The following is a 13,130-nucleotide window of genomic DNA, read 5'->3' as shown; positions in this document are numbered from 1 at the left end:
TTTTAAAGGTTCTACCTCCAATCTTTTCCTAATCCAAACCACTCCAACACTCCATTATCATCCCAAATCATGCAAACTCGTTTTTTTATAGCAGAAATTCACATGCATACATACAATTTATATCAACATGCATTTAGAGATTCTCACATCAAACCTAAATTCCCAATTCATGCAATTATCTCTAAAATACCCAAGTCATAGGTATCTAATGAGACTCACCTTGATTTCAAGAGGATGAGGAGGATGCTTCTGACAAATTGACGATGATGAAGCAAGAGAATGGAGATGATCCTTGGTGCATGCAAGAGTTAATGCTTGAGCTTGAACCAAAAGAGATTTTTCTCTTCTTCCTTCCTTTCCACGTTCTCCTCCAAACAAAATCTGATTTATGTTTCAAAACTAAGTGGGGTTATGCCAAACAAAGCTTAATAAACTCACGTAAGAGGGTGTAAAGTCCAATACACCCCTTACTACTCATTTAGTCAATTACACTTCAAATTAAATCAAATAATATAATTAGCACTAATTATCCTCTAATGACTCCATCAATAACTTAGTGATAGGAGTTAGGTGATAATTATACTGGATATTACATTCTTTCCCCTTAAATAGAATTTGTCCCCCTGAAAATTAAATAAACAAATATGAATGAATGTAATTATTTGTTTATTATCCCTTACAATTTCATTTATGAAAATTTACTATTTTAAGTGGATTGTTTTTATTACACGTTCATCCGATTACGTGTACTTTATTAGTTAGTTTGATACGGAAAAATACCTTGTGTTTACTAATTAAATATACAATGTAAAAAATATGAATAAAATAATTGTGTATCAAATATCATTTTTCAAAAGAAGAGATTAACTTGACAAAATCAGAAGTTTTCTTTAGTCGTAATTTGAGCTTGTCGGCGCAGGAGGATCTAGCCAATATTATGGGAGTTCGACATGTTTTGGGCACTGGTACTTACTTGGGTTTACCATCTATGATAGGGAGGATCAAGAGGGCCATATTTTCTTTCATTAAGGATCGCATTTGGAATCGTATCAATTCTTGGAAAGGGAGGTCCTTATCTAGAGCAGGTAAAGAAGTTATGATCAAATCAGTTCTTCAAGCAATTCCGACTTATATCATGAGCATTTTTATCCTACCGGAGGGGGTTATTAATGAGATTGAGAAGATGTTAAACTCTTTTTGGTGGGGAGGAGGATCTAATAACAAAGGGATAAGTTGGAAGGCTTGGGATAAATTAACTTGCTCGAAAGGAGCGGGAGGTTTGGGCTTTAGGGATTTTAAAGCGTTTAATTTGGCTATGGTTGCTAAGCAAGGTTGGTTTCTCATGACAAATCCGAGTGCCTTAGTGACCAGAATCTTCAAAGCGAGGTATTTTCCGAAGTCTAACTTATTCGATGCTAAGTTAGGCTACAACCCGAGTTTTGTGTGGCGGAGTATTTGGAAGGCTAGAGAGGTTCTTATGCTTGGTTGCAGGTGGCGGATTGGTGACGGTAGGAATATAGGGGTTATGAATGAACCATGGTTGCGGGGGAGTAGAGAAGGTTGCTTGATGGGTCCTCAAAATCAAGGTGTGTATACTTTAACCATTAAAGATCTTTTGTTTCCTAATGTCAAACAATGGAATATGGGAGTTTTATGTGATTTGTTTGTCTATTCAGTGGTTCGAGATATTTTACAAGTCCCATTAGCAGAGGAGGTGAGGGAAGACCGCATGGTTTGGAAGGATGATGCTAAAGGTAATTATAATGTTCGGTCAGGTTATAGAATATGGCGGAAGCATCAGGAGAGAGTTGATTTGGCTAGGGAGGGACTTAACTGGAGTAGTTTTTGGAAAATAATAGCTCCGGCACGAGTGAAACATCTTTTGTGGAGAATTTGCAGTGATTGCCTCCCAACTAAGGTCCGTCTGGTCCAGCACCATGTGCCGTGTAATACTACCTGTCAGCTTTGTGGTAATAACTATGAGGATGATTGGCATGTTTTCTTTGGGTGTTCGGAAACTTTATTTTGTTGGCAATCGGCAGGTCTTACTGATATTATATCTCCTCGTCTTATTATTTTTCAGGATATCAGGTCTCTTATTCTTGATATTTGTGAAAAGGAAGATAGGAAAACCGCAGGAAGAGTTGCGGTTATGTTGGAAGGTTTGTGGAAGAATAGGAATGACTTCGTTTGGCATAATGAGAAGGAAGATGCGTCTAAACTTGGTTGGCTAGCTTTTCATAAGTGGCAAGAGTGGTTTTTGGCCCAAAAATTCCGGGAACCGCAGTCAGATAACGGAGATTTGGTTCAGTGGAATCCGCCTTCTTCTGGTTGTTTTAAATGTAATGTCGATGCAACGTTTAATCAGCGTGTCGGATCTACGAACCGTGGTTGGTGTATTCGCAATGATCATGGTAGCTTTATTGCCGCAGGTACTGCGTGGGATATGTGTAATTTCTCGGTGTTAGAGGCGGAGGCCTTAGCTCTTAAGGAAGCAATCCAAGCTAGTTCTACGTTTCACAATGCTCCGATGATTTTTGAGAGTGATTCCCAACAGGTGGTCAAAGCTCTTGGTTCCAATTTGAAGGGTAGTTCGGAGTTTATCACTATTATTAATTCTATTAAGTCGTTACTTTTAGATTTTCCCAACTTTGAGGTTAAGTTCATAAAGCGTCAAGCGAATATGGTTGCCCATACTTTAGCCAAGGCGGCCAATTCTTGGTCTCGACGCTGTTTGTTTGATGTAATTCCTCCTTGTATTACTTTCCATTTGATTAATGAAAGCAGTTGAATTTGTTACCGTCAAAAAAAAAAAGAAGAGATTAAAACTTGGAAATGCACGTGTGATTGAAGTTTAAATTATTGATTGGACAAATAATTTGGTTAAAATTTGAAAAAGACATTTCAATTAAAACCAAAGAAGGAAGATGATACTCAATTAGTTGAAAATGTTATAATTTTATATTTTAAAAATAGTAGTATATATTTTTTTAATAAAGTGATATCCTTTCTTCGAATTCAGGACCTCAAAGGAAGCATACCTTTGAGGCCCAAGTACCCTCCCACTAGACCAACTCTCTCGAGTTCAAAAGTGATAATATTATTTTAGATTAATACACATACTTTTGAATTTGTATTACATTTCATACATTAAAAATTTAAAACTAAAAAATAAACTGAGTATTTTGAAAAATCATATGAAAATTATATTTTAAACAATATATTATGGTATAGAGCATATCAAGTGAGACAATTTTAAAATGAGAGATGAGAGGAATAAATATCAACTATTGGATTGATCAAGAGAGAGAAAGTTTATACATTAATATGGCTATTAATTTCTCTCTCTTGATGAATTCAATGGTTGATATTTATTCCTCTCATCTCTCATTATAAAATGCTCTCACTTGATATGCTCCCGTATATATATATATATATATATATATATATATATATATATATATATATATATATATATATATATATATATATATATATATATATATATATATATATATATATATATATATATATATATATATATATATATGAGAAGAGTTGTATTTATTCCAAAAGTAAGTCATTATAACTTACTCCGATCATTAATTTTTTTCAATCTAATGGTTAACCAGAATAAGGAGTAAGTTAAGATGTGGAGTAAGTTATATTAACTTACTCTTAGAGTAAATATAACCCTCCTCTCTCTCTCTCTCTCTCTCTCTATATATATATATATATATATATATATATATATATATATATATATATATATATATATATATATATATATATATATATATATATATATATATATATATATATATATATATATATACACTAGTACTTAGACCCGTGCGAGGCACGGGTTAAATATGTTTTATATTCTAAGTCAAAAAAATATTTTAAAAACACTTATAATTTACATTTTTATTTATAGTAAAATTACTATTGTATAGATAAAATGTTATTGTTATTAATAGTATACATAAAAAAATTTATTTAGCTAAATTTTTTGTAAATTATAAAATAATTTGAGCATTAATATTATTCAAAAGACCAAAAGGGGAAAGGGGCGCTTAAGATGCTAAAAAATTTGATTATTATTTTTTTTAAAGGAAAACAAAAGACCAAATCTAAAGCTATTATAGTTTATTTATTAATCAATAATTAAAATTTATTAATAAAATTAAATTAAATGAATAGAAAATAAATAAAATAAAATGAAATAAAATAGAAACTATTCTAAAAAAGGGGAAGGAGTGCCCCATTCCTTCAAATCTTTATTTAAAAGTTTTTAAACTAATTTTTTCTAAAATATTATTTAATAAAAACAACAATCAATCTAAAAAAGATTTAAATTTTATTTTATTTCAAAATAATGAAAAACAAACTTAACCAAAAAAAAAAAGCAAAGAACCGCCTATGATTTAAAAGAATTATTTTGACTGATTATTATTTAATTAATGAATATCTCCAACAAAATGAAAATCAAGAGTGCTAGCACTACATGACTTTGATATTTAATTAAAATCTTATTTAATTAGCTTAAAAAACAAAGACCAAATCAAAAAGCTACATTTGTTATTTTATTAAATTCTAACCATTTCTTTCAACAGTAAAATAAATACTATTAATCAATACAATTAATCAATAAATCTATAATTATTATTAAAGAATAAATTTATAATTAAGGAATAAATCTATAATTATTATTATATACTTCAATTGTTACTTTATAGAGTGTGACTTGAGTTGAATCTCATTAATTAAAAATAAATCTAAAAATAAAATAGAATTGAATTTTATTGAATCTCATAAAATTTAATTTTCCATTCTGTGGGTGAAAATAAGAAAAATTTGCATACATATGAGAGAAAATTAAACATTTGAAGTAATTAATTGAAAAATAACTTATAAATTTCCCTTTCTACAAAAAAAAAATAGAATATTTAAAAAATATATACTATTTTTTTATATTAGTTAGCACTAAAAAAAAATCAATATTAAAGAATATTAAAATAATTATTTTATTAGTATAAGTTAAATATAAAATAAGTTTTACTACTCTTGATTGAAAATTTAAAGAACAACAAATTTCATTATAAGAAATATTTGATGTTTTTATGGATAATAAATGAAATACAAATCAATGAACTGAAAGCAATTAGAACTATTTGAAGAAATACAAATCAATGAACTGAAAGCAATTAGAACTATTTGAAATTTTCTGTCAATAAACCTATTTGAAATTTGAACTTAACGAAGAAAAAAGATGGAAGAATTGTTCGAATAAAAGTCAAATATAAATAGAAACTCCTAGTAAAAAAATCTCTCAAAATGACTATCATTAAAATTATTAAAATAAAAAGTAATAACCATTAATCATCAAATATCACTAAATATTAATATATGCTACAAAAATCAGAAAGATTAATAGAATAAATGTTAAATAAATTGAACCAAGAAAGTTATTAAAATTGAATATCATAAAAAAAAGACCAATTTTGATTTACATGTCACTTTTACCTGAAGAACAAAATCTATACCAACTTCAACACTTAATATAATGAACATAAATTGGATAAAACAGAAAGATTCAACAATACATGTATTTGATAAATTTGTAATCAAACTATAATAAATAAGCGAAGCCAATAATTTGTATGATATCAGTATTTATCATTTAATTAAAAACATAAAAAATATTCCAATTTTTTAGAACAAATATCACAGGTGCAAAACATATCACACATGTGTAATGAAACATGAAAAATTAATGAATTGGAGATAGAAATTATACATGTATTTCATGATCACTTAAAAGTAACCATATAAAAATAATCTTCCTATGAGCATATCATAAGTTGTTTCCATAAGGTTTCTCAATCAATACAAATAAGTTGTTTCTTAGGCATAGTTCGAACAACAAATTCAGGATAAGTCCCAACAGCAGTCTCACCACTTAGCATGGCACAATCTGTGTCATCCAGAACTGAATTGGCAACATCAGTAGCTTCGGATCCGGTTGGACGGGGAGATTTGATCATTGACTCCAACATTTGTTTTGCGTGGGATATGTGTAATTTCTCGGTGTTAGAGGCGGAGGCCTTAGCTCTTAAGGAAGCAATCCAAGCTAGTTCTACGTTTCACAATGCTCCGATGATTTTTGAGAGTGATTCCCAACAGGTGGTCAAAGCTCTTGGTTCCAATTTGAAGGGTAGTTCGGAGTTTATCACTATTATTAATTCTATTAAGTCGTTAATTTTAGATTTTCCCAACTTTGAGGTTAAGTTCATAAAGCGTCAAGCGAATATGGTTGCCCATACTTTAGCCAAGGCGGCCAATTCTTGGTCTCGACGCTGTTTGTTTGATGTAATTCCTCCTTGTATTACTTTCCATTTGATTAATGAAAGCAGTTGAATTTGTTACCGTAAAAAAAAAAAAAAAGATTAAAACTTGGAAATGCACGTGTGATTGAAGTTTAAATTATTGATTGGACAAATAATTTGGTTAAAATTTGAAAAAGACATTTCAATTAAAACCAAAGAAGGAAGATGATACTCAATTAGTTGAAAATGTTATAATTTTATATTTTAAAAATAGTAGTATATATTTTTTAATAAAGTGATATCCTTTCTTCGAATTCAGGACCTCAAAGGAAGCATACCTTTGAGGCCCAAGTATCCTCCCACTAGACCAACTCTCTCGAGTTCAAAAGTGATAATATTATTTTAGATTAATACACATACTTTTGAATTTGTATTACATTTCATACATTAAAAATTTAAAACTAAAAAATAAACTGAGTATTTTGAAAAATCATATGAAAATTATATTTTAAACAATATATTATGGTATGGAGCATATCAAGTGAGACAATTTTAAAATGAGAGATGAGAGGAATAAATATCAACTATTGGATTCATCAAGAGAGAAGGTTTATACATTAATGTGGCTATTAATTTCTCTCTCTTGATGAATTCAATGGTTGATATTTACTCCTCTCATCTCTCATTATAAAATGCTCTCACTTGATATGCTCCCGTATATATATATATATATATATATATATATATATATATATATATATATATATATATATATATATATATATATATATATATATATATATATATATATATATATATATATATATATATATATATATGAGAAGAGTTGTATTTATTCCAAGAGTAAGTCATTATAACTTACTCCATATCTTGATCATTAATTTTTTTCAATCTAATAGTTAACCATAATAAGGAGTAAGTTAAGATGTGGAGTAAGTTATATTAACTTACTCTTGGAGTAAATATAGCTCTCCTCTCTCTCTCTCTCTCTATATATATATATATATATATATATATATATATATATATATATATATATATATATATATATATATATATAAAATAATAATAATAATAATAATAAATTAAATAAACAACTATGAATGCATGTAGTTATTTGTATATTATTTTTTACCATTTATTTTTAGATAGAATACAAATTTACTACTTTGAATTTTAAGTGAATTGTTTTTTTCCATCTTCACCTAATTATGTAGACCAATTCCATACTTTTATTAGTTATTCTGATCCGGTGAAATATTTTGTGTGTAATTAAATAGACAAAGAAAATGTGAACAAAAATAATTGTCATTAATGTGATGTTTCTTACAAAAATGATAAGTAATGATTTTGGTTAAAATTTTTAAGAAATCTAAATCCATTTGATAAATACTTTATAATCATGGTATTTTTTTTTTGGTAACATAATCATAGTAAATTTTAAGTAGTCAAATTTATACTATATCAATTATTTTAAAATAATTTAAATTAAAAACTAAATAAATATGTATGATTATTTATTTGATTTAAAATAAACTCATTTTATATTATTATATAAAGAATTATCTCTTCTCTTTTTTGTACCCTGTCTTCATATCATTTAAAAGTAAATATATATAACATGTTTGTGAATGTTAAAATATTTAAATTCTTTATTAAATATATTTTTATCCTAAACATTTTATATTTTCAATTATTATAAAAAACATTCAAACTTTAATTAATAGCTTAAATATTTTACATTAATAACAATTGTTTAATTAACATAATAACTCCTTTAATATTTTAATTGCACATAAAGTATGAATTATTAGAAATAAAGATGTTGTCATCTGACATTAAGTGTTTTTTAAAAGCATAAATTAACATTAAGGTATACCACTTAAAAAGTTTAATGTGATTTTTTTTCAAAAAATAAATATAATTGCTATTAATATTTTCTTATAATAATTGAAACTAAAAGTTAATATTAACGTGTTCAATTTAAAAAAGTTTGAAGATGATAATTAAAATAGTAAAGTGATCCATCATTGTATGAAAAATAATAGCACATTGAATAATAAATACAAAATATAGCAAGTCTAAATGAATGTTAATCGCATAATTTTGACAACATATGAATAATAACTATTGAAAAAGAAAAAATAATTATGTTTAGTAAAACTCCTAATTATTACACATATTTATAACCAACATCATATTTGTAGCTTCAAGTTTCTCAACCCAACTCTTAATTTAATTATATTTATATCTTTGAACAACTAAGTTTTTGTAGTGAAGTGTAAAAATCAACATCATCTAATTCTTCTTTTACATGTTATACCTTATATCCACACTACAAATTTTTGAAGAATAAAAAAATTATCAAATCAAGATTCAAGATGGTTAAACTATCAAGTTGTAAATTTATGAAAATAAATTATCAGTATTTAAAACACTTGTTTTAATAAAGTAAAATATCTGTATTTGCTTTGCAAGGATGAGAATAATGGGGTTTGCTGAAGAATCTCATAAATTAGATAGGTTGGAAAAGGAGAATAACCATTCTACAGAAGAAAATTGAAAATGTAATTGTGTGATAGACGTTTGAATGACTGATTGGACTGATAGTTGGCTTCCATTTGGAAAAGACAATTCAATTGAGGAAGAAGAAAGAGTTGTTATGTGTGTCAAAGGAGTATTTAACGACTGAAGTCAGACTCTGCATTTAGTTATTGGGAAAAGGAAAATGGGATCAAGAACCTAGACTCTGCCATGAGTCGTTAGTAGTTGCAAAAAGGAAATCGGAAATCAGAACCCAGACTCTGACATTAGTGGTTTTTATTTATATTTTTCTTTTAAATATTATAAATAGATGTATTTGATTGGAATTTTTGACCAAATACATACACTTTTTCTTAAAAAAAAGATAAATACATACTGTACTACATTTTTTTATCTCATGCATATAAATATAAACATATATTGAAATTATTGATTTTTTTACTACTTTGCCACACAAACCAAAATTATATACCACATTGCCACTCATGAAAGAAAAATACCACAATGCCATACTTTTCTTTGTGGTTCATGAAAGAGAAAAAAAAAATTCTCAGTTGGGGTTGGCCGACCCTGTACAAATTTTTTTTTTTAATTTTTTTATACTTTATAATAGAATTTTTTTTATGAAAATAAATTATCAGTATTTAAAACACTTGTTTTAATAAAGTAAAATATCTGTATTTGTTTTGCAAGGATGAGAAGAATGAGGTTTGCTGAAAAATCTAATAAATTAGATAGGTTGGAAAAGGAGAATGACCATTCTATCGAAGAAAATTGAAAATGTAAATGTGTGATAGACGTTTGAATGACTGATTGGACTGATAGTTGGGTTCCATTTGGAAAAGACAATTCAATTGAGGAAGAAGAAGGAGTTGTTATGTGTGCCAAAGGAGTATTTAACGACTGAAGTCAGACTCTGCATTTAGTTATTGGGAAAAGGAAAATGGGACCAAAGAACCCTGACTCTGCCATGAGTTGTTGGTCGTTGGAAAAAGGAAAACTGACCCAGAACCCAGACTCTGACATTAGTGGTTTTTATTTATATTTTTCTTTTAAGTATTATAAATAGATGTATTTGATGGAAATTTTTGACCAAATACATACACTTTTTCTTTAAAAAAAGATAAATACATACTGTAGTATATTTTTTATCTCATGCATATAAATATAAACATATATTGAAATTATTGATTTTTTTACTACTATGCCACACAAACCAAAATTATATACCACATTGCCACATCATGAAAGAAAAATACCACAATGCCATATTTTTCTTTGTGGTTCGTCCAGCTATTGGCCGTGAAAGAGAAAAAAAAATTCTCAGCTGGGGTTGGCCGACCCTGTACAGATTTTTTTTATTTTATAATAGAATTTTTTTTATGAAAATAAATTATCAGAATTTAAAACACTTGTTTTACTAAAGTAAAATATCTGTATTTGCTTTGCAAGGATGAGAAGAATGGGGTGTGCTGAAGAATCTAATAAATTAGATAGGTTGGAAAAGGAGAATGACCATTCTAGCCAAAGGAGTATTTAACGACTGAAGTCAGACTCTGCATTTAGTTATTGGGAAAAGGAAAATGGGACCAAGAATCCAGACTCTGCCATGAGTTGTTAGTCATTGGAAAAAGGAAAACTGACCCAGAACCCAGACTCTGACATTAGTGGTTTTTATTTATATTTTTCTTTTAAATATTATAAATAGATGTATTTGATTGGAATTTTTGACCAAATACATACACTTTTTCTTAAAAAAAAGATAAATACATACTGTACTACATTTTTTTATCTCATGCATATAAATATAAACATATATTGAAATTATTGATTTTTTTACTACTTTGCCACACAAACCAAAATTATATACCACATTGCCACTCATGAAAGAAAAATACCACAATGCCATACTTTTCTTTGTGGTTCATGAAAGAGAAAAAAAAATTCTCAGTTGGGGTTGGCCGACCCTGTACAATTTTTTTTTTTAATTTTTTTATACTTTATAATAGAATTTTTTTTATGAAAATAAATTATCAGTATTTAAAACACTTGTTTTAATAAAGTAAAATATCTGTATTTGTTTTGCAAGGATGAGAAGAATGAGGTTTGCTGAAAAATCTAATAAATTAGATAGGTTGGAAAAGGAGAATGACCATTCTATCGAAGAAAATTGAAAATGTAAATGTGTGATAGACGTTTGAATGACTGATTGGACTGATAGTTGGGTTCCATTTGGAAAAGACAATTCAATTGAGGAAGAAGAAGGAGTTGTTATGTGTGCCAAAGGAGTATTTAACGACTGAAGTCAGACTCTGCATTTAGTTATTGGGAAAAGGAAAATGGGACCAAAGAACCCTGACTCTGCCATGAGTTGTTAGTTGTTGGAAAAAGAAAAAAAGAAAAACGGACCCAGAACCCAGATTCTGACATTAGTGGTTTTTATTTATATTTTTCTTTTAAATATTATAAATAGATGTATTTGATTGGAATTTTTGACCAAATACATACCCTTTTTCTTTAAAAAAAGATAAATACATACTGTAGTACATTTTTTATCTCATGCATATAAATATAAACATATAATGAAATTATTGATTTTTTTACCACACAAGCCAAAATTATATACCACATTGCCACATCATGAAAGAAAAATACCACAATGCCATACTTTTCTTTGTGGTTCGTCCAGCTATTGGCCGTGAAAGAGAAAAAAAAAATTCTTAGTTGGGGTTGGCCGATCCTGTTCAGATTTTTTTTTATTTTATAATAGAATTTTTTTAATGAAAATAAATTATCAGTATTTAAAACACTTGTTTTACTAAAGTAAAATATCTGTATTTGCTTTGCAAGGATGAGAAGAATAGGGTGTGCTGAAGAATCTAATAAATTAGATAGGTTGAAAAAGGAGAATGACCATGGAGTATTTAACGGCTGAAGTCAGACTCTGCATTTAGTTATTGGGAAAAGGAAAATGGGACCAAGAACCAGACTCTGCCATGAGTTGTTAGTCGTTGGAAAAAGAAAAAAAGAAAAACTGACCCAGAACCCAGACTCTGACATTAGTGGTTTTTATTTATATTTTTCTTTTAAATATTATAAATAGATGTATTTGATTGGAATTTTTGACCAAATACATACACTTTTTCTTTAAAAAAAGATAAATACATACTGTAGTACATTTTTTATCTCATGCATATAAATATAAACATATATTGAAATTATTGATTTTTTTACTACTATACCACACAAACCAAAATTATATACCACATTGCCACATCATGAAAGAAAAATACCACAATGCCATACTTTTCTTTGTGGTTCGTCCAACTATTGGCCGTGAAAGAGAAAAAAAAAATTCTCAGTTGGGGTTGGCCGACCCTGTACAGATTTTTTTTTTGATTTTTTTTATTTTATAATTGAATATTTTTTATACATTTGTATAGAGTGAAAAGCACCCATAAAAATATCAAAATATATTTTGAATATGCATATTCGAAGATATATAAAAAAAAATTGAGATTTTGATTAATTCGGATATGCATATCTGAAGACACCCTAAAAAATTGTCAGAGATTTTTTCGGATATGTATATTATTATTTAGACACCCAATTTTTTTAAAGAATTTTGGTTAATTCAGATATGCATATCCGAAGACACCTCAAAAAAATTGTCAACGATTTTTTCGGATATGCATATTATTATTTAGACACCCAAAAAATTTAAAATTTTGATAAATTCGAATATACATATCCGGAGACACCCAAAAAAATTGTTAGAGATTTTTTCGGATATGCATATTATTATGGTTCTTCTAAATTTTAGATATTAATATATATTATCTTTATAAAATTAAATATAAAATATTGTATTTTTCAAAAAAAAATTGCATTGAATTTTTAAATTCTTAAAAAATTAAATAAATTATTTCTACATACAATTTTCTATTTATTTTTTCAATATTAATTCCTCAACTTTTAAATCGAAACCATTTAATTAAAACAGACAAAGATAGTATATATTATCACAACAATTTTAAATAATAATTAAGACGAACAAAATTAAAATTTATAAAATTAATTAAAAAAAATATATAATTTAAGGAATAAATATTTAAAATAAAACCAAAAGAAATTTGAGATTTTGGTTAATTCAGATATGTATATTCCAAATTTTTTAGGAATTTTTTCGGATATGCATATCAGAAAAAATCTGATACAATTTTTTTAGGGTGTCTT

This window comes from Vicia villosa, unplaced genomic scaffold (assembly GCF_029867415.1).
Source record: "Vicia villosa cultivar HV-30 ecotype Madison, WI unplaced genomic scaffold, Vvil1.0 ctg.000131F_1_1_1, whole genome shotgun sequence".
Taxonomy (NCBI): domain Eukaryota; kingdom Viridiplantae; phylum Streptophyta; class Magnoliopsida; order Fabales; family Fabaceae; genus Vicia; species Vicia villosa.
This window is presented reverse-complemented; position numbering follows the sequence as displayed.